Source organism: Hemitrygon akajei, chromosome 29, assembly GCF_048418815.1.
Source record: "Hemitrygon akajei chromosome 29, sHemAka1.3, whole genome shotgun sequence".
NCBI lineage: Eukaryota > Metazoa > Chordata > Chondrichthyes > Myliobatiformes > Dasyatidae > Hemitrygon > Hemitrygon akajei.
The window spans coordinates 28,898,407-28,922,306 of NC_133152.1; the positions used below are offsets into that span (position 1 = coordinate 28,898,407).

The 23,900-nt window shown below is 40.9% G+C and overlaps 1 protein-coding gene across 13 annotated transcripts in view; it reads left to right on the forward strand.

Moving 5' to 3' along the window:
* The window catches only part of kcnab2a (potassium voltage-gated channel subfamily A regulatory beta subunit 2a), a 287,858-nt gene that overhangs the window by 97,276 nt on the left and 166,682 nt on the right, over positions 1–23,900 (forward strand). Inside the window, exon 1 of one of the 13 annotated variants that reach the window (XM_073032046.1) lies at positions 20,388–20,484. The exons of 11 other annotated variants lie outside the window; for them this stretch is intronic. The gene's annotated coding sequence lies outside the window, so the exon portion shown is untranslated. Of the gene's footprint in view, positions 1–20,387; positions 20,485–20,799; positions 20,880–23,900 lie in introns of those variants that run through there. One more of the 13 variants, XM_073032047.1, reaches the window with a different exon arrangement.

Consider the following 23,900-nt stretch of genomic DNA (forward strand, 5'->3'; position numbering starts at 1 on the left):
GAACTGTAACCTAAATCAACTGTGCAAATGCAGATATAAATAAATAGCAATAAATAACGAGCATGAAATAACAATATAACAGAGTCCTTAAATGAGTATAACTATCCCCTTTTGTTCAAGAGCCTGATGGTTGAGGGGGTAGTAAGTGTTCTTGAACCTGGTAGTGCGAGTTCTGAGGCTCTTGTACCTTCTACCTGATGGCAGCAGCAGCGAGAAAAGAGCATGGCCTGGGTGGTGAGGATCTTTGATGATTGATGGTTTTCTACAGCAATGTATCATGTAGATGTGCTCAATGGTTGGGAGAGTTTTATCTGTGATGTACTGGGCCAAATCCTCTACCTTTTGTAGGATTTTCCACTCATAAGCATGGGTGTTCCCATACCAGGTTATAATGCTGCCAGTCAGCACACTTTCCACCACACTTCTATAGAAATTTGCCACGGCTTTTGATGACATGCTGAACCTCAGCAGACTCCTGAGGAGGTAGAGGCGCTGCCATGTTTTCTTTGCAATAATATTTATATTATTTGTGTTTGTGTTATAAAAACAGCGATTCTTGTCACTGGTAGTTGGTGAGAAATGAATAGTAAGACAATTCAGAACTGGTTTGTACACTACAGTTTCAAGCATTGAGGCTTGATGATGTCAGAAATGGCCAGGAGTGAAAATGAAACAATTTCACTACTTCAACAAGTTAGGGACTACGTAGAATTTGAAGATATCAACAATCATCACAAATGTTACAATAAGAATGAAGATTGGGAGGATGCAGTCGTCAACAGTATTTATGAAGGCAGTCCATTATCTGCACTAGGTGTCTGCACTGATTTTGTTCATTTACAGTCAAAAGTATCCAAGTGAATTCCTCTGCTTATAAGTATTAGGAACTAATACACAGTTTTATTGTACTGCAGTTGTAATGGTACTGTTCTGATTTGTTCTATATTTCATTTTAAATGCCTATTTGTGATTCAGTTTGTCTTTTTGTACCTTTTTAACTGTTTCCATGAAACCTTGACTAATTGGGGCAGCTGTTTAATTGGACCAAACTGTACTGGTCCCGATTAGCCAGAATCGTGTGCGTGCATGTGTTACTAAATCATTGAGTGTGTTTTTGGGCTCCTGTACCTCCTTCCTGATGGTACCTATCAGAAGAGGGCATGTACTGGATGGTGAGGGCCCTTTTAGATAGATAGATAGATACTTTATTCATCCCCATGGGGAAATTCAACTTTTATCCAATGTCCCATACACTTGTTGTAGCAAAACTAATTACATACAATACTTAACTCAGTAAAAAAAATCTGATATGTATCTAAATCACCATCTCAAAAAGCATTAATAATAGCTTTTAAAAAGTTCTTAAGTCCTGGCGGTAGAATTGTAAAGCCTAATGGCATTGGGGAGTATTGACCTCTTCATCCTGTCTGAGGAGCATTGCATCGATAGTAACCTGTCGCTGAAACTGCTTCTCTGTCTCTGGATGGTGCTATGTAGACATTTAGATATATTCCATCAAAATTGGACCCACTTGCAACTGATTTTAAGTGTAAACCATGGATAAAAACAGTTTTACAGCCTCTGAAGCTCCACACCATGAGGTTCAAGTATAGCTTCAGTTCTTGAATCAACCAGCAAATCCCATGGTGTTTAGCAACACCATGACCACTTTGGCCACTTTACACTAGAATGGACTTCTGGTGTTTTTAGTTCTAATTGTGTTTTATTTAGAAATTCTGCGTAATTTATGTTTATCTTGTGAACGCTGCTTAAATGTTCTGTGGCTGTGATGCTGCTACAAGTAAATTTTTCTTCATTGCACCTGTGTATGCATGTTCAATGTTCAAAGTGAATTTATTATCAGCATACTTATATGTCACAATATATAATCCTGAGATGCGTTTTCTTACAGGCTTACTCAATAAATCCAATAACCATAAATAGAATCTATGAAAGACCACACTCAATAGGGTGGATATGCACCAGTATGCAAAAAACAACAGTGTGCAAATACAAAAGAAAAAAAAAGATATACCGGTAATAATAATAATAAAGCAATAAATATCAAGAGTATGAGATAAAGAGTCTCTGAAAGTGAATCCATAGGTTGTGGGAACAAGTTCAGTGATGGGCAAGTGAAGTTGAGTGAATTTAGCCCCACCTGGTTCAAGAGCATGATGGTTGAGGGGTAATAACTGTTCCTGAACCTGGTGATGTGACTCCGAAGACTCTTGTGCCATTTTTCTGATGGCAGCAGTGAGAAGAGAGCATGATCTGGGTGGTTTGGTGGTGGGGGGGAGGAGGAGGTCCCTGATGATGGATGCTGCTTTCCTGCAACAGTGTTCTATGTAGATGTGCTCAGTGCTGGGGAGGGCTGTACCTGTGATGGACTGGGCTGAATCAACAACTTTTTGTAGGATTTTCCATCCAAGGGATGGGTGTTTCCATATTAGGCTGCAATACAGCCAGTCAATATACACTGCACTACACATCTATAGAAATTTGTCAGTGATGCCAAATCTTCAGAAACTTCCAAGAAAATAGAGGCGGCTGCTGTGCTTTCTTTGTAGTTGTGCTTACGTACTGCGCCCAGGACAGGTTTTCTGAAATACTACTGCCGAGGAATTAAAAATCGCTGACCTTCTCCACCTCAGAACCCCCAATGAGAACTGGCTCATGGACTTTCAGTTTCCTCGTCCTGAAGCCAATAAGCAGCTCCTTAGTCTTCACGAGGAAATCTACAGATGTTGTTGACATTGAGTAAGACGTCGTTGTTGTGGCATCACTCAGCCAGATTTTACTTGTCCAATCTGTCATGGACCTTGTGGTGGCTACCTGTGTAATAGCTTCCCCATGTTAAACAAAAGTCACATCCAGATGTTCTCTACAACCACCTGAGGACCCACCAAGAACATTGTCATCGAATCAAGTGATCACACTACTTGTGCATGTGACAGTAAACTTGACTTTGACTTTTATGCATGATTTAACACAGTAGGGACTAATTCTGGTTTATGTCATGTCCATTGGGAAATTGAGTCATGCACTTCTGTATATCAATATCCTTAGCATGTTTTTTAACAGAATCAGCACGTGACGTGAAATTTGTTAACTTAGCAGCAGCAGTTCAATGCAATACATAATCTAGCAGAGAGAGGAAAAAAATAATAAATAAAATAAAACATAATTGATTTACTTGCTTATTTATTATGTATATTGAATAGATTATTTAAAATGTGCAAAAACAGAAATACTGTATATTTTTTTAAAAAAGTGAGGTAGGGTCAAAAGCTTCAAAGTCCATTCAGGAATTGGATGACAGAAGGGAAGAAGCTGTTCCTGAATCGCTGTGTGTGTGCTCCTTCAGGCTTCTGTATCTCTTACCTGATGGTAACAGTGAGAAAAGGGCATACAGTTTGCATGCTTAATGACAACAGCAAATGTACCCACTGCTTTATAGCAGTACTAGCAATAGAAAGTGGAGCAATGAGATGTAAGATACAATGTTCATTCCTGGCTTCTGCCAAAACTGGGAGAAAAGCCCTCATCACCTCTGTAGGTAGGCATAAATCAAAGGTTGCCCTTGGGATATTGTTGTGTTGCTCTTTGCATCAGCCTGCCTGAGCTTTTAATGCTCTTCATATTTCAGATGTCATTACTTATTGCAGCCATACACAGCAGAGGTGGATACCACAATCTTAGCAGAGTCTCAGATCCATGCCTTGCAGCCATTTGTATTATATTAGATATGTGAGTTTTGACCACAGGAAAATTGGCTGTAGCTTAGCACTTTAGTGCAAGGATGTTTATTAGCAGCGTCAAGAATCATATTTACAAAAGTTAGCAAAAATAATGAAAGGAAAACTGCCAATTTTTACAAAAAGATATGAAAGCCCCTGGTTTCCTTGGCTGCATAAGTCTAGGGAATACACACTCCGGTCCCACCAAACCCCTGAGATTGAGTCGGCTCTCCCACACTAAACCCCGGTTTGTGTGGATGCTGTGTAATTTGTTACCCTGTTACAACTCAGTGCCAAGAAACAACAGGCGGCACACTGCATACGATTAAAGGAATTATATTTATGAACCTTAACCAAATGGTTAGTAAAGAAAAGAAAGAAAAAAAACCAAAAAGAGCCCAAAATAATTAAACAGTTAAATATGCACAAGTTGGAGCTCATCTCTTCCAAAAGTCGTACATATTCACCAATCCTCAGTAGACTGCGGCACCTTGCTCCATCGAATGACGGTCCCCCACCAGGTCGAATCCTACAACATGTTCTCCAGCATCTTCTCTCTTCCTCTCTCACTGAACAAAGCTCACATTCCAAAGCACCCATCATCTCCAACCCAAACACTGCTTCTACAGAAAGGCCATTACGTTAGCAGTGAAACCTTTCCCCGGGTGTTACAGATACAAGACCATAATATATAGGAGCAGAATTATGCCATTTGGCCCATCAAGTCTGCTCTGCCATTTCAGCATATCTACCATAAAACCCCAAAATAGCTCCATATTATTTTTGCCCAGTGTGAACTCCTGGCAGCTACTGTGTTTCTCACTTTTCTACACTTTTCTGGAATATTCACAGTGAATGGCGGGAAAGGCACCGTAAAGCTAACCTGAGCCCATCAGCTCGGTTTAGGACCCACTGTGAGAAAATACAGGGAAGACATTGAGGATGAAGAGCCCTGTTTTATTAGACACCAAGACATACCATTTTTAACTGCCTACAAAATTTGCTTAAGTCTACACATGAATTAGAATATGATGCCACCCAATAATGTGGTTAAAATCACATTACAAAATAAACAGAAGTATCTACCTTATACAGTATACAAACAACATACACACATACACTTTCCTATTACTAAGGAAATGGAATATTCACAGTGAATGGCGAGAAAGGCACCGTAAAGCTAACCCGAGCACATCAGCTCGGTTTAGGACCCACTATGAGAAAATACAGGGAAGACATTGAATTGCGTACACTTAGAACAACAACAGCAGAATGACAAGGCAATATTTGTGTGTGTTAACGTGCGTGTACCAAGCGCACTCCGCCATAGTATTTTTATGTTTTGTTGTGGCCTTAAAGTCCGTTCAGTTGCTTAAGTTTGTGCTGGCTTTCAGCAATGCCACAAAATACCCTTCCCCTCTTCTTGTTTCTCTGAAGCCATTTTCTCTCTCTCTGACACTCATAGTTGATAGTTAGTTTTGCTCTCTGTGTTAAATATCCATGTACAATGTTCTTATAGATGAGAGTGTTATGAGAGAATGATTAGACTTATAGTGAAAAGGTAGGAAAAGTCAGGAGGAGTAAGTGGCTATAACAATAGGTTGGCGCTCAGGGTCAGGAACAAGTGAACAGATCGGAAAGGACAGATTAAAGGTATATTTACCAGCAACTAAAGAGATGCTCTTCTGCATACCACTGTTGTAATGCTGCTTATTTGAGTTACTGTTGCCTTCTTGTCTGCTTTACCTGTCTGGCTATTCTCCTCTAATCTCCCTGATTAACAAGCAGTAAATGACCATTCAGTGGCCACTTTATTAGGTAAACCTGTATACCTCTTAGTTAATGCAAATAGCAGCAACTCAGTGCATAAAAGCATGCAGATGTGGTCACAAGGTTTAGTTGTTGTTCAGACCAAATATCAGCGTGGGGGAAGAAATATGATCTAAATGACTTTGACTGTGGAATGATTGTTGATGCCTGACAGGGTGGTTTGAGTATCTCAGAAACTGCTGGTCTCTTGGGATTTTGACACACAACATTCTCTAGAGTTTACAGAGAATGATGTGAAAAACAAAATAAAACATCCAGCGAGCAGCAGTTCTGTGGGTGAAAACAGCTTGAATATGAGAGAGATCAGAGGAGGATGACCAGACTGGTTCAAGCTTGATAGGAAGGCAATAGTAACTGAAATAACCATATATTACAACAGTAGTGTGCAGAAGAGCATCTCTGAATGCACAACACATCGAACCTTGAAGTGGATGGGCTACAGCAGCAGAAGACCTTGAACATACAGTCAGTGGCCACTTTATTAGGTACCTCCTGTACCTAATAAAGTGGCCACAAAGTGTATGTTGTCTTTGTGAAAATGGAATAAATGGGCTTGAGCCACAACTTAATGGAAGTAGGGTTTAGACTTGGGCAAAGTTCTGAAAATATATATCAGTATAGTGGTTACTTCCTGAGTGGCAACTAAGAGACATTTTGAAAAGTGAAAATGAGAGAAGTACTGGAAATCTAAAATACTAATAAAAAAGACAGAAAATGCCAGAAATTCTCAGCAGGTCAGACTGCATCTGTGGAAAAAGAAACAGTTAACATTCAGTTTCAATACCCTGCAGCAGAACCCATTATTCTCCTTTTTGTCGTGGTTTTGATGAAGGGTTTTTGATCTGAAATATTAATTTTTTTTCTCTCTTCGCACAGATGCAGTCTAACCTGTAGAGTTTTTCTCACAAATTTCTGGTTTAGTGAGAGGGATTTCAAATTCACATTACCAAGTTTGTGAATTTGCTGCAATAAATCTAATTACTTTATGGACTGGCCATGGGGCAGGTCATCTTGAGAGCTGATGAGGTATTGTTAACTACAAACTTGCTTCAGAAATATTCTTCCCAGCATTACCACTTCATTTGATAAAGAGCATTAGGGGGCACAAGATCATCTTTCTCAATCCTGAACTTGTGGCACAAGGTTTATTCTAACACTTCATTTATTCCTGTGTCACTGAACTTGAGCATTGTCTTCCAGGCAATATATTAAACCAAGCATCAGTTTCTATTTAATTCCCTCACATAATCTCCCCAGGCATATATAAAGATCCCATTATGCTAACAAGAGCAGGGGAGTTCTTCAGGTGTCTTGGCTAATAAGCTTAACAAACGTTATTAAGACAGATTAATTATTTGTCTGATTGCTGTTTTAAGAACAATTGCTTTGCAGAACCTCAGTGCTGCTGTATTTATCATCATAACATTGGATACACATTGCCCTCTAAGAAAGAATGTAGATTTATGAAAATATAAGGGTTTAAATTTAGAATCATAGCAGGGAAGTGGAATTAGTAACTTTTTCCAAAGAACTGATACAGATATAATTGGCCACTCTCTTTTAAGATTCTATGATTACATTTAACGTTATTGTTCAGATAGGCATTTAAAGCATGGAAGATGCTGGTAATGTGACCTTGCAATAAAGGACTAATAATCTAACTTGCTTACACCTGTAAGGAAGGACAGACTACCATTTGTTTTGTGTTTTGACAAGCTTTTGACATTCCAAGGTACATTGTAAGCAATTAGACCGTAAGACATAGGAGCAGAATTAGGCCATCTGACCCATTGAGTCTGCTCCGCCATTCAATCATGGCTGATCCTTTTTTTTAATCTCCACCTCAACCCCAGTTTCCAGCCTTCTCCTGTTACGTTCCCAGTAACCGGGTGACTTACCAGCAAAGATAGAGAGGTCCGCTGAAGCCTGATGATACTATTTTCAAATGTTTTATTTTTAAAAGGGCACAAACGTATGGTTAATATAAAACATTCAGATCATATACATCGTCAAAACTCAATCTAAAGCACAGGTATAGTAATAATCAATCAAAAATAAGCTCTATCGTTGTCTAGGGGATACTGAGTCCAATGGAATATAAGAGTCACTCAAAGTCTGCAGGCTTCCCCGTTTTGGGAACCGCTGGCATTTCACGTGTTGGAGAGAGAGAGAAGGAACACTTGCCCGTCGTCTTTGCGAAGCAAATCCCTGTTGTTAGTTAAAACGGTTTTTCTTTGGGTTTCAGCCACAGACTCCTGATCCGGAATCTAACGCACGTGGCTTCCTTCAGAATGGCTTCCCGCTCCGACGGGAAGCGCTATCGTGTCTTCTTCGTGTGTCTCCTTGGTGCGTCTGAGGCCCCGCCTCGGCAGCCCCCCTTTTATCTGGACTGGCAGGGTTGTAGATGTCAATCAGGGTGGGGGTGAGGCAATCTTTCCCCCATCACCCAGCCCACATTGCCCTGAGGGTTTGCACGTAGTCCAGTCCCTTATTCCACAAAGGTGTCTCCCAAGACAATGGCTATGTCCAAGGCTTTTGTCTGGCTGAGCGGCCAGCCCACATACCAAACCGTAAGGCTTCTGTCTCTCTCTTGCGATTCTCACAAAGGAGGGGGCTGGGGTCATGACACTCCCCATAACCTTTGATGCCATGTCCAATCAAGAACCTATCAATCTCTGCCTTAAATACACCCAATGACCTGGCCTCCACAGCTGCATGTGGGAACAAATTCACCACCCTTTGGCTAAAGAAATTTCTCTGCATCTCTGTTTTGAAAGGGTGCTCCTCTATTCTGAGGCTGTGCCCTCTTGTCGTAGACTCTCGCACCACATCCTTTCGATATCTACCCTGTCTAGGCCTTTCAACATTCAAAGGACTTCAATGAGATTCCCCCTCATCCTTCTGATTTCCAGCGAGTGCAGACCCAGAGCCATCAAACGTTCCTTGTATGATAACCCTTTCACTCCTGGAATCATCCTTGTGAACCTCCTCTGGACCCTCTCCCTACAAATTAAGTATTTTGTAACTTTGGTTACTGTTACAATGTATGACATGCAGGCATACATATTGGCATCAGTATTGGGGAATGAGCGAGCTGTTGCAGTGGGGTGGGCTCCACATGAACCATACTGGGATCAGGAACCTGGTGAATCGCGTAATTATAGGTTTGTGGATAGAGTTTAAACTAATTACTAGGTAGGGGAGGGGTGTGTGAGATCAGCAGCTTGGAAAAATATGGTTAAAGTAAATGCAGGAGAGATCACTGAAGTCTCTAGAATAAATCATATGACAAAAAGTTCATCTAGATGGAACTTAAACTTAGACAACATGGAGACAAAACTTAAAAGAAGAATGGTGAAAGAGTGGTGAATACAGGACTGAAGGCTGTTATATTTCAATGTGTACACTATACCAATTTGGGTAGATAGGGCTCATCAGCTGTGATTGTCAGTCCTTTTAGGAAAAGGAAAACTGATTTCAAACTTCCATTGGCTTGTGGCTGTCCCCACTCATGGGGAAGGCTTCAGGAGTAAACCTCAAGAAAGGATCCAGAGCCCCTAAGGCATCCGTTTCTTTGATCTGCGTGGAGAGGAGGAGCCTGCTACACGAGCAAAAGCTTGCTCTCCATATCATACTGGCTTGCATATCATGTAGACAGCTGGGATGCAGCATCCATGGTTGACCCCAAGCAACAGAGGGCCTCAAGTATACCAAATGAGGTAAATGATCTTGTAGCACAGATAGAAATTGGTATGTATGATGTTGAGGGTATCACAAACTCATGGTTGAAGGAAGATCACAGCTGGGAGCTTAACAAGGATATGCATTGTATCAAAAGAACAGGCAGATGGTCAAAGGGGGTGGGGTGGGTTTGTTGGTTTAAAAAAAAGTGAAATCAAATCCTTGGAAAGGAGTGACAAGAAATTGCAAGGGTATAAGGACTCTGATGAGTTTTATTAGGCCTCCAAACGGAAGCCAGTATATGGGTGCACATTACAATAGGAGGTAGAAAAGGCATGTAAAAATGGCATTATTACGTTGGCCGTTGGGATTTTAATATGCAGATATTTTGGTAAAATCAGGTTGTTGCTGGAGGAGAAATTTGTAGAATGCCTATGAGATGTTTTATTTTAGCAGAGCAGCTTGACCTCCCCCCCCCCCCCCCCCAGGAAAAGGCAATTCTAGATTGGGTGTTGTGTTATGAACCAAATTTAATTAGGGACCTTAAGGTAAATGAACCCGTAGGAGGCAATTATCACAATATGATAGAATGCACCCTGCAGTTTGAGAGTGAGAAGCTTAAATCCGATGTATCGGTAGTACAACTGAGCTATCATAGCAAGAGAGGAGCTGACCAAATTTGATTGGAAGAGAACACTATTAGGGATAACAGTAGAGCAGCAATGAGTAGAGTTTTTGGGAGTAATTCGGAAGATACAGGATCGACTCATCCCAAAGAATAAGCATTCTAAAAGGAGGATGAGGCAACTGGTGCCGACAAGGGAAGTCAACGGCAGCATAAAAGCAAAAGAGAAGCCATACAATATAGCAGAAATTAGCAGTAAGCTAGGGGATCAGGAAGCTTTTAAAGACCAATAGAAGTCAGCTAAAAAGCAATACCGAGAGGAAAGATGAAATATGAAGGTCAAATATGAACATGAAGTTTTTTTTCAGACACAGAGTAAACATGAACGAGTGTTGAGGAGCGTTGATGAAGAGGTAGTAATGGGGAACAAAAAATGATGGATAAACTAAATGAGTATTTTGTGTCAGACTTCATGGTGGAAGACAAAAACATGCCAGAAATTCAGGAGTGTCGGGACAGGAATGTAGTTGCTATTACCAAGAAACTTGAAGCTGAAATGTCTGAAGGTAGATACATTACCTGGACATGATGGACTACACCCCAGGATTCTGAAGGAGGTGGCTGAAGAGATGGTGCAGGAATTGGTAGTGATCTTTCACAAATCACTTGGTCCCGGAATAGCTTTGGTTAACTAGAAAATCCCAAATGCTAATCCACTCTTTAAGAAGGTGGGGGTAAAAGACAGTTACACGTCAGTTAGCCTGATATCAGTGGTTGGGATGATGTTAGAGTCCATTATTAAGGTTGACGTTCCGGGTTACCTGGAGGCACACGATAAACTAGGCCAAAGTCAGCGTGGTTTCCTGAAAAGGAAATCTTGTCTGACCAATCTGTTGCAGTTCTTTGAGGAATTAACTGGTGGGATGGACAAAGCAGAGTCAATGGATGTTGTTTATGTGTATTTTCAGAAGGCCTTTTACAAAGTGCTGCACAGGAGGCTGCTAAGCAAACTAAGAGCCCATGGGATTACATGGAAATAGAAGATTGACAGGCAAAGAGTGGGAACAAAGAGGGCCTTTTCTGCTTAGCTGCCAGTGACTGTTGGTGTACTGCAGGAATTGGTGTTAAGTCTGCTGCTTTTTGTCTTGTATGTTAATAATCTGTATGATGGAATTGATGGGTTTGTAGCTAAGTTTGTGGATGATACAAAGATTGGTGGAGAGGTAGGTAGTGTTAGGAGGGGTGAGCTTCACTATCCACTGAAAACACAGGACAGCTGACTATTTTAAGATAGAGGAGGTGGAGTATGTTTCCTGATTAGCTTGTACTTGGGCAGAGACTTGCTGATTCTGTCTCCATCCTGCTCACCCAGCCTAGAGAATCTAGTGGTCAAGTGTCATCCACTTTATCTGCTGAGGGAGTTTTCTGCCATCATTCTGATAGCGGTATACATTCCCCTTCTGGTCAAAGTCCTGATGCTTTCCCTATCATTGCGGTGGATTTGAACCAGGCCATCTTGAAGTCCCTGAACAACCACCACCAACATTTCACCTATGGAACCAAAGGCATCAAAGCACATCCACTGTTATACCTTCAAGAACGCTTACCGTGCTATTCCACACATGCATTTTAGGAAAGTCCGATCACCTGTCTGTACTTCTACTCCCGGCGTACAGGCAGAGACTAAAGACTGCAGCATCAGTGAAGGTATAGTCAAGGGTGCCAAAGGAGTGCTTACAGGACTGTTGGTGGACTGGACAATATTTAAGGATTCATCTTCAAATCTAAATGAATACACCATAGTTGGCACGACTTCCTCAGGACCTGAATGGATAAGTGTGTGCCTTTGAGAACATAACGACATACCCAAACCAGAACATAGAACATGGAATAGTACAGCACATTATAGGCCCTTCGGCCCAAAATGTTATGCCGAACCTCAAACCCTGCCTCCCATATAACCCCCCCACCTTAAATTCCTCCATATACCTGTTAGAGCCAGGAGATTCATAGTCTGCTGAGGGCTAGACCTGAGGCATTCAAGACCGCTGATCCAGAACTGTACAAGTCCATACAACCTATAGAAGGCTATTTTAAGAGTGAATAAAAAGCAATTCCAGTTGAAGTTAGAGTTGGAATTGGATTCACATCAGCTCTGGCAGGGTTTGCAGACCATTACTCCTGCAAAATGAAACCTAACATCATAAAAGGCTTCATTCCCAGACTCCTTGAAAGGGAGAATAAAACTACATCTGTGAATCCTTGCAGCATCTTGTGACCCTGTGATCTCTGTCATGGAGGCTGACATCAGAACATCTTTTGAGAGAGTGAACACTCACACGATGTCAGACCCTGATGGTGTGCCTGGTAGGGCACAGAAAACCTGTGCCAGCCAATTGGCAGGAGTGTTCAAGTACATCTTCAGTCTTTCACTGCTGTAGTTGGAGGTTCCCACATGCTTCAAGAGGGAGACAGTCATATCAGTGCCCAAGAAACACAGTGTGAGCTGCCTATCACCCAGTTGCACTTGCATATACTGCAGTGAAGTTCTTTGAGAGGTTGACAATGACCAGAATCAATTCCTGCCCCTGGACCCACTACAATTTGCCTATTGCCACAATAGATGTACAACAGTTACAATCTCACTGGCTCTCTACTCGGCCTTGGATCACCTGGACAATAGCAATACCTAGGTCAGGCTGCTGTTTGTTGATTACAGCTCAATGTTCAACACCATTATTCTCTTGGTACTAATCAACAAGCTCCAAAGCCTGCATCTCTGCAATTGGATCCTTGACTTCCTCAACAGGTGACCACAGTCAGTGCAGATTAGAAATAACATCCCCTCCTCGATGACCATCGACACAGGTGGATCTCAAGGATGGGTGCTTGGCCTACTGCTCTATGCTGTGTATTTAATATTTCAATAATATTTGAGAAATGCTGTAAATATTTTGTTTGATTAAGCATTCTTTGTTGTTTAAATAATTTATTATGAGTTATACAGTTTGTAAAAGTATGTGAATGGCATTCTGCATCAGGGCACCATGATATATGTGTGCACCTTGCTAAAAGTAAAAAGGAAGAATACACATTTATTCCAGTCTCCCGGTGTTTTTCTTTCAATTAATGGAGATTCAACACTCTACTCTCAATATTGTATTCTCTCTATACACCCATAACTGTGTGGCTAGGCACAGCTCAAACACCATCAATAAATTTTCTGATGACACAACTTTTGTTGGCAGAAGTTCAGATGGTGACGAGGAGATGTACAGGGGTGAGATAGATCAGCTAGTTGAGTGGTCGCAACAAAAGCTTTGCACTGAGCATCAGTTAGACCAATGAATGTGGACAGGAAGAAGAAGTCAAGGAAACCCACACCAGTCCTCATTGAGGGATCAACAGCGGAAAGGGTGAGCAAGTTTCAAGTTGCTGGGTGTCAACATCTCTGGGCATCTTTCCTGGGGCCATCATTTTTATGTAATTACAAAGAAGACACGACAGTGGTTTTATTTTATTAGGAGTTTGAGGAGATTTGGTGTGACACCAAACACCCTTGCAAATTTCTACAGATGTACATGGGAGAGCATTCAAACTGGTTGCATCACCGTCTGGTATGGAGGGGCCACTACACAGTATCGGAACAAACTGTAGAAAGTTGCAGATTCGGCCGGCTCCATCGTGGGGACTAGCCTCCCCAGCTTCGAGGACCTTTTCAAAGAGCGATGCCTTGAAAAGTCAGTATCCATCATTAAGGACCTCAGTTACCCAGGATGTTCCTTTTCTCATTGCTGCCATCAAGGAAGAGGTACAGGATCCTGAAGGACACACACTCAACGCTTCAGAAGCAGCTTCTTCCCCTCCGCCATCAGATTTCTGAATGGGCATTGAACCCATGAACTCTACCTCACTTTTTATTGCTGTTTTTTTTTTGCACTACTTGTTTAATGTTTTAAAATGCATTTCTTATTGTGATTTATAGTTTTTTGTTATTATTATGTATTGCTGCCAAAAACCAACAAATTTCATGACATATGCCAGCGATATTAAACCTGATCCTGATCCTGACCTTAGTGGAGGATTCCTTAAAAGTTAACTTGTAGGTTAAGTCGATAGTATGGAAGGCAAATGTGCTTCAGGAGGGCTAGAATATAAAAACGAAGATGAAATGCTGAGGATTTATAAGGCATTTTCAGACCACATTTGGAGTATCTGGAGCAGTTTTGGATCACATATCTAAGAAAGAATGTGCTGGTATCTGAACCAGAGGAGGTTAATGATGATGACCTTGGATGAAAGGGTATGAGTTGCAATTGATGGCTCAGGGTCCGTACTTGCTGGAGTTTAGAAAAATTAGGCCGGCTCTTATTGAAACCTACCAAATATTAAAAAACCTACATAGAGTGAACATTAAGAGAATGTTTCCAGTAGTGAGAGAGTTTAGGACCAGAGAGCACAGCCTCAAAATAGAAGGACATTCCTTGAGAACAGGTATGAGGAGGAATTTCCTTAGCCAGAGGGCGGTGAATTCATTGCCTCAGGTGGCTATGGAGGTCAAGTGATTGGGTATATTTAAATTGGAGGTTTGTAGTTCTTGATTAGTTAGGGTGGTAAATGTTACAGGGAGAAGGCAGGAGAATAAGAGTTGAGAGGAAAAATAAATCAGCTGTGATTGAATGGCAGGGTAGGCTCAATGGGCCAAATGACTGATGTAATTCTGCTCTTGTATCTAATGAGGAGTCCAGAAAGGCATGCATACCCTTCTTTCCTAACAAATAATGAAGCTCCAACTCAGGACTGTATACTTGCTGTACAGCAACCAATGGACAGCACTAACTGATCTAATAACGGATTGATCAGATTGAAGCTCTTCATTCCTGTCACATTTCAGTGTGAATGTTGGTGAACAGCTAATGGGAGGAGGAGACTCCAAGATGATCTCTATCCTGAAGATGTGCAATCAAGCAGTAGGATGCTAGAGACAAGACTAAGTCAGTTCTCAAATTGAGTAGCATTCTAAAATTCCAAGCAGTTTTCAGATAATTGTAATCAGGATTATTATCACCGGTATGTGATGCAAAATTTGTTAACTTAGTAGCAGCAGTTCAATGCAATACATAATATAGAAGGGAAAAATAAAATAATAAAAATAAATAAATAAATCTTATTCAGTATATTTATACAGTATACATATATTGAATAGATTAAAACCATGTAAAAAACAAATACTATATATTGAAAAAAAGTGAGGTAGTGTCCAAGGTTCCAATGTCCATTTAGGTATCAGATGGCAGAGGGGAAGAGGCTGTTCTTGAATTGCTGAGTGTGTGCCTTCAGGCTTCTGTACCTCCTGCCTGATGGTAACAGTGGGAAAAGGGCATGCTCTGGGTGCTGGAGGTCCTTAATAATGGACGCTGCCTTTCTGAGACACCGCTCCTTGAAGCTGTCCTGGGTACTTTGTAGGCTAATACCCAAGATGGAGCCGACTATATTTCTAAATTTACAACCCTCTGCAGCTTCTTTTGGTCCTGTGCAGTAGTTTTCCACCCACCCCCCCCCCCCACCTCCCTGCCACCCCATACCAGACAGTGATGCAGCCTGTCAGAATGCTCTCCACGGTACATCTACAGAGGTTTTTGAGTGTATTTGTTGACATACCAAATCTCAGTCTGATGTGCTTCATGCAATAGCCAGAAATGACAGAGTGCTGGATGAAACAACGGCTGCAGGACCAGACTACATCCCAAGTGTAGTACTGAAGACGTATTTGTGCTTCTAGCACGGCAGTCAAAATTTCAAAGTTGTTCTGTCTTCAAAAATAGAAAGAGAAATCCCATCAAAAATTCACAGATTCTGGAAGGCTGGATTAAAATTAGAAACATTCAGTAGGTCAGGCAATATTTGTGGAAAGAAGAAAGGAGTTAATGTTTCAGGTTGAAATCATCTACAGGTACTGCTTGATTTATGTGGTTCCAGCATTTTTTGTTTTCATTCCATTCCAGCTCAAACAGTTGATTTTTCAATTATCAATAATGCAATGGAAGCTATTATACACTCTGCTATCCAGCAGCAGTTATTTGTGAATAATCTTCTTACTCAGATAAGTTAGAGTTTCATCAGGACCATTCGCCTCCAAATCTCCTTATGTTTATAAAATGGAGCAAAGAGCTGAATTCCAAAGATGAGGTGAAGCTTTGGACAACATCTGTCTGGGTGTGCAGTTTTAAGGAGCATAGGTAAAAGTGAAGTCCATTGATATGAAGGGGGTATAATGCTCCAGTTATTGGATTCATATCTTATACAATAGAAGGTAGTTGTGGTTGTTGGAAATTATCCGTTCTAGCCCCAGGGCAATACTGCAGTTAATCACATAGGCCACGACACTCCCAAATGTGCAAACGCCTCCATTGAGAATGACAAGAACATCAGGTGCATTGGAACACCACTTCCTGCAGGCTGCCCTCCAGGTTACATAGCATTCTCAGTTGCCAGCCTGTTATTGTTATTGTCTCTTGTTCTTCCTCAATGCACTAATGTAATGAAATGATTTGTAAGGATGGCATGCAAAGCAGTCTTTCGCTGTCCCTTGGTACATGTGACAATAATAAACTAATTTACCAGTCCAAGATATTGCCAGTCCTTCATGACAGACCTAAATCCTGGAATTTCCTGCTAACTCCCACTAAGGAATGCCCTCATTTAGGATACTGTAGTTCATTTCAAGGCAGTTGTTCACTACCAGCACTTTAATATAAGTTGGGGATGGGAAAGTAATGTTGGCCTTCACAGAGATACCCAGAACCTGAAAATTGAATGAAGTTGTGTTTGCAGTTTGTAACTTGGTGCTCTACGCTGAGAGTTGGGTCCATGGTGACACTTGAGTAGAAAGCAGCAAAGGTTCTGAGCACGTAGGTCTGCTAGGATGGTGCATGATTAACAAGTAGTGGATTGTATCTATTGTGTTCCAGATTTCCATAAGACCATAAGATATAGGAGCAGAATTAGGCTATTTAGCCCATCGAGTCTGCTCAGCCATTTCACCATGGCTGATCCATTTTTCCTCTCTGCCCCGATTTCCTATCTTCCCCTGTATACATTCATACCCTGACCAATCAAGAATCCATCATCCTCTGTCTTAAATATACATAAAGACTCGGCCTCCACAGCTGCCTGTGACAACGAATTCCACAGATTTACCACTCTCTGGCTAAAGAAATTCTTCTTCGTCTCTGTTCTAAAAGGACACCCCTCCATCAGACAAGTAAGGTAATGCCTAGTTGTTAAGCTGCTGAGTGAACAACCTTCATGATTTGAAACCCTACCATGGAAACCAGAGAAATTGAAATCAATAGATTCAGCACCAAGAAAGCTGCAATGAAAATTACTGGATTGTAACGTGGATTCAACGGGAACCCTAATTTTCCCCTGGGAAGGGATAACACTATCACTCCTCAGCTTCCACTAGACACATTAATCAGAAACAAAGCAGTTGATTCTAAATACTCAAGGCAATAGGGAGTAGGGATAACACTACTCACAGAAGGATCAGACAGTGCACCCTGGCTTCTTCATGAATTATAAAGGCTGTCATTACCTGATTTTAAAAAAATTGTGCAACCATTGGTCTGATGAATCTTATAGAATTTTTTGAAGATGTAATTAGTAGAGTGGATAGGGGAGAGCCAGTGGATGTGGTATATTTAGATTTTCAAAAGGCTTTTGACAAGGTCACACACAGGAGATTAGTGTGCAAACTTAAAGCACGCGGTATTGGGGGTATGGTATTGATGTGGATAGAGAATTGGCTGGCAGACAGGAAACAAAGAGTGGGAGTAAACGGGACCTTTTCAGAATGGCAGGCAGTGACTAGTGGGGTACCGCAAGGCTCAGTGCTGGGACCCCAGTTGTTTACAATATATATTAATGATTTAGACGAGGCAATTAAATGCAGCATCTCCAAGTTTGCGGATGACACGAAGCTGGGCGGCGGTGTTAGCTGTGAGGAGGATGCTAAGAGGATGCAGGGTGAATTGGATAGGTTAGGTGAGTGGGCAAATTCATAGCAGATGCAATTTAATGTGGATAAATGTGAGGTTATCCACTTTGGTTGCAAGAACAGGGAAACAGATTATTATCTGAACGGTGGCCGATTAGGAAAAGGGGAGATGCAACGAGACCTGGGTGTCATTGTACACCAGTCATTGAAGGTGGGCATGCAGGTACAGAAGGCGGTGAAAAAGGCAAATGGTATGTTGGCATTCATAGCAAAAGGATTTGAGAACAGCAGGGAGGTTCTATTGCAGTTGTACAAGGCCTTGGTGAGACCGCACCTAGAATATTGTGTGCAGTTTTGGTCCCCTAATCTGAGGAAAGACATTCTTGCCATAGAGGGAGTACAGAGAAGGTTCACCAGATTGATTTCTGGGATGGCAGGACTTTCATATGAAGAAAGACTGGATCGACTAGGCTTATACTCACTGGAATTTAGAAGATTGAGGGGGGATCTTATTGAAACATATAAAATTCTAAAGGGATTGGACAGGCTAGATGCAGGAAGATTGTTTCCGATGTTGGGGGAGTCCAGAACGAGGGGTCACAGTTTAAGGATAAAGGGGAAGCCTTTTAGGACCAAGATGAGGAAAAACTTCTTCACACAGAGAGTGGTGAATCTGTGGAATTCTCTGCCACAGGAAACAGTTGAGGCCGGTTCATTGGCTATATTTAAGAGGAAGTTAGATATGGCCCTAGTGGCTAAAGGGATCAGGGGGTATGGAGAGAAAGCAGGTACAGGGTTCTGAGTTGGATGATCAGCCATGATCATACTGAATGGCGGTGCAGGCTCGAAGGGCCGAATGGCCTACTCCTGCACCTATTTTCTATGTTTCTATGAAAGGTCCTCATGATCCTTGCTTGTGCAGATTTTAAATAGTGCTGTCAGAAGAATAACCATAAGGGAACAGAGACCATCCTTTATTTGTCTCTTTACTTCAGCCTCTGCTGTGATTGTGATAGGAGCATAATGTTAACCACAGTTGCTGTGTGTAATGATGATGGTAGATTTGCAGAACAAGCTGTAAGCAGTGTATGGGTGGAACCTGACCACAACTCTCAGGTGATAGCATCAAAGGGTAGCTTATAAATGAGTACCAAGAGGGAGGTTTGTGGAGATTTCAGAGACAGGAAAAGGCATCAATTGCTGCTCCATCTTGAAGATTGTGTATCTTTGGAATTCTTTACCCAAAAAGCCACTTTACTTATTTACTGCCCGTTATGACTCTGGCATTTAGGGTAGCAGTGAAGGTGCTCCATCTCTGTCTGTCCTTGGCCACTAGTCTTGGTAGTGTTCAGGAGTTTCTTCATCATGCCAGTAGCTTCTTTATTTTCACTACTGTTAACTATGCAAGTGGAGACTCAGGAACACCATCGTGCTTAGATATGGAACGATTCTTCATTGCTGTTTCTGTAACAGGTTTGTTTGACCAGATAGGGTTGTTAGCCCTGAGCTGAACCCCCAAACCTGGAGGACCTGTGGAACACTCTTATTCTGGATTCTAACGTTTGACCTCCTGGCATGTGTGACCCTACTAAGAGCCAAAGCATAAGATCCTGACTCTACAAACAAGAGAGTAGCTGCATGTGCTGGAAATCCAAGCAGCACACACAAAATGCTTGAGGAACTCAGTAGGGCAAGCCGCATCTATGGGGAAAAAGTACAGTCGATTGTACTTTTTTCCATAGATGCTGCCTGGCCTGCTGAGTTCTTCCAGCATTTTGTGTGAGGCCCTGACTCTAGCAGTATAGCTCTTTGGGCCATCGAGGTACGCAAGCCTCCAAACCACAACAAGATTGTGGTCCTCTTGGAAGACCCCAATAACCCATCAGGGATCATCAGATTTCTGTCAATAAGTAAAACCAATGGATATGTAGTGTTTATAGGAAAATGGCATTGAGTTGAAACCATAATGCTGTTGAATATCACTCCATTCATGAGTATCTATTTTTGCCATTTCTCTTGTTTTTTTTATACAACAGAATGACACAGAAGCTGAAACAAGTTAGAAAAAAGCAACTGAGTTGACTATGGAGGTATACGAGGAAACTTGTGATTTACTATGCCAAAACCTGCAAAGACAATAGGGAAGCTCTTGGAACGGCGCAGTCCTGTTAGCTGTTTAACTCTTCACCATTCACTTTAGTGTGTGTTGTTAGTATAATTCTCTTTCAGCATTTCTTTTGTGTATGTCACTTTTCACACAAGTGCATGTTGCTGTAAATTTGCTGAATAAGATATTCATAGGTCAAAGCAGAATAAGATATTGATAGGTCAGATTGGCTGAAAATGCAAGATGTATGGGATTTTTAATGAATTAAGGGCCATCTGTAAGAATTACAAAATTAATTTACATTGACTTTGAACCTGTAAGAATTGTTAACTACCGGTACTAACTTGAAATATGCCAATACAAACCATCCTTTCATATCTGTACGCTTTCCTCTACCACCCTCTACAGGACAGCTAGTAGGTGGCTCACATAAGCCACTGCAGTGGAATTCTTCACCAAATAACTCTGCATGCTTATTTTGCAAGCTGATTGCAATAAATACGTATGTACTGCATGTATTAAACAATTTCTGAATTTGAAAGCTATCTAAGATGAATAACTAGAATTTAATAGGAATGTATGTTTCTGTAGTGTTGTGCTTTATGTTGTAGTTTGCTGGGGAATTATCATGTCAATCTTTTTGAAACTGAGCTCTATATTATGCCACCTTTCAGATTTACCTTGCAGAATGAATCTGATTTGCTTTCAAATGTTGTGAACTAAAGAATTACATAGCTATAGTTCTTGTAAAAGGTTCACAGTGGCATTGTTCTCTAGAGCTTTTAAGGAAACTCACTGATTTTTTAAAACGACTTCTGCAAGTTGCAGCCAAATGCTGCAGTGCAGAGGCAGGAGCATTCTTAGCAGCCATAATATTGTCAGAGAGAAACTGATGCAGTAAGATCTTTACTTTTATTCATTCTAAGTTGAAGGAATTTTTATAATTGCTTTAGATTCTTGGTTCTTGGGATTTAGAGGTCTTGAATGAATTCAGTGGATCAGTAGATTTGGATTTAAGATGAAATGCATTGTACAATTGGACTGCAGCAAAGTGCTGTTTCTCATCTCAGCTGCTCATTGATTTGGTAGTGTAGGGAGGGAATTGATCTTTTTTCTTCATTATCTGCATTAATATTTAATTTAGCTTTTTCTTTTTGTTTCCTGCAGAATTAATATTTTATTCAAATAAAGATAAGCGGCCTCTGTGCAAAGGTAGATTCATGACAATTGGTTTCAAATTGACAGTTTAATGATATAGCAGTCAAATATCTTAAGTGAGGTTTCTGAAGTGTCCTTATTTTTTTTAAATGTTCTAATTCATGTTTATGATAGTAGGCGCTGTAGGCCACATGCAGAGCTCTAGAGCAAGTATAGGAATGGATCATGCAGGCCTTTGGCTTTGATTTGCTATTCATTCAAACCTATCTCTTAAGCTACCTGATTTGGTTCTATATCCTTTTATTACATGTTAATCTACATTGTTATGACCTTCAACCTCAATGCCTACTTTCATTGTACTTGCCCTGTAACTGAAACACTTTATTCTTAATTCTTTTACTGTTTTGTATTGTATTCAATGTACCGTACTTTTGTTATGAATTGATTTGTGTGAATACAATGCAAGACAAGTTTTTCTCAGTATGCTGTACCTCAGTACATTTGACAATAATAAGCTAATTTACAAATTAACCTATCTAAGATTTAAGATTATCAATTGAACTAGCATCTTCTGTACTTTTGAAAGGTGTTTCACATCTCTCTCACCCTCTGTAAGTGTGAATAGTTAGATTGGTAGATTCTACTGAATATATATTACTGATGTGCTCTTCCTCGTCAGTGTGCTTATTTATGGAGGTTACTGAGCATGCATAGTGATACTGAAATTCAGTACATCATTGAAATCTCTTTTGATGTTTTGTCCAGTGATATATGATTGATGAATGTGATCTTGAAGGAGCAAGCCTTACCAAGAGAGTGAAGGTTGGCTTCAGTGATGTCTCTTTCCTAGGCTGCCTACAAGATATTCAGAAATGGAGATTCTACTTGATTCATTCAGAATTGTGGCTTTTCTGTGAAACCTAACCTCTCCAAAATTTGCTCCAGATGCCTATCTTTAATGACACAATATCTCATCAGCATTCTTAGGAGCTCAAATAAGGATAGGACTTACACAAGGAATGGTAGGGCCTGAGGGGCCTTGAAGCACAGAGGGAACTTGGTGCATCAGTTGAAAGATCCCCGAAGGTGGCAGCACAGGTTGATAAGGTGGTAAAGAAGACTTGTATTCTGTATATTCAGAATGGATATCAATTTCTGCCCATTCCCTCTTCTTCTGGTCCTCACTACAGCCTTTCATCTCCTCTTACCTGACCATCACTTCCTCTTGGGTTCCCCTCTCCTTCCTTCTATGGTCCACTCTCTTCTATCAAATCCATTCTCCTCTAGCCCTTTACCTTTCCCACCCATCTGGCTTCACCTATCACCTTTTACATGGTCTCTTTCCCCCTTCCAGTACCTTTTTATTCTGGCATCTTCTTAGTCCTGATGAAGGGTCTTGGACTGAAATGTCAACTGTTTATTCATTTCCATAGATGCTGCCTAACCTTCTGAGTTCCTCCAGCAATTTGTGTGTGTTGCTTTGGTAAAGAAGGCAGATGGGATACTGGCCTTCATTAACCAAACCACAGAATGTAAGAGCAGGGTAATGATGTTACAGTTATAACACATTTGCAAGGCAACAATTGAACTATTGTGTGCTGTTTGGGTTACACAATATAGAAAGGATATGATTTTTCTGGAGAGAACGCAGAGAAGATTCACCAGGATATTACTTGGAGTGGAATGTTTCAGCTATGAGTAGAACTGATTCGGCTAGTTTGTTTTCCTTGGAGCAGGGAATGCTCATTGAGAATCTGGGAAAGATATACTGAGTTATGAAAGACATAAATAAATTGTCAGAAGTAAACTTTTCCCATAACAGAAGTATCTATAAATAGAGTGAAGTAAGGAGTAAGTGGTTTCGAGGGAATATAAAGAAGAATTTCTTTTCAGCAGAGGGTGGTTGGAGTTTGGGATGCAGTGTTTAAGAGGCAAAGATTTTTGCAACAATTAATGGCACAATAGTGAAGCTAGGTAGAGTATTTACCTCACAGCGCCAGAAACCTGGGTTCAATCTTGACCTTGGGTACTGTCCGTCAGGAGTTTTCATGTTGTCTTTGTAATGACACATCGGTTTCATCCAAGTCTTCCAACTTCCACCCACATCACACAGGCTTGCAGGTTCGCTTGATAACTGGCCACTGCAATATGAGAATGAATGGTAGAACTATGGACAAGGGTTTTTGTTGAGAATGTGGAGAGAATCAAATATGGGATTAATGTAGTATAAGTGTAAAGGTATTACATTACAGGTCTTCAGTTGGTAATGTAATCCATTTACATTAATCCCAAGTACTGGTAGTGGTTAGTGTGGCTAGTGGACTGAAAGGCCTGTTCTGTGTTGTCTGTCCCTCTGTCTCTGAATATGAAAATTTGAATCACCAAAGCATTGAAAACAATGAACCAAGTGCTTCAATGGGATTGGTATAGATGGGTATTCAGTGATCAGTATGAACAGGATGGGCTTGAAGGGCTTGTTTTTGTGCTGTATGATCCTGAGTCCTGTGTTGTGTGTATTTTTCCATCTCCTAACCACATAAGTAGCTCCAATGTGGATTTATTTGCAAATGATAATGAGTGAACTCTGACATCTAGTCCATTGACCTTCTCCGTATTCTTGATTCTGTTGTGTCCCCAAAATTTACTGCACTCAACGTAGTATATGTTTACTGACTGAACATCTACAGCCTCCTGGCCTAAAAGGTAATGGTAACATAAAATTCCATGTTCCCAGTTTACCTTGTGCAGATAAAAGAACAA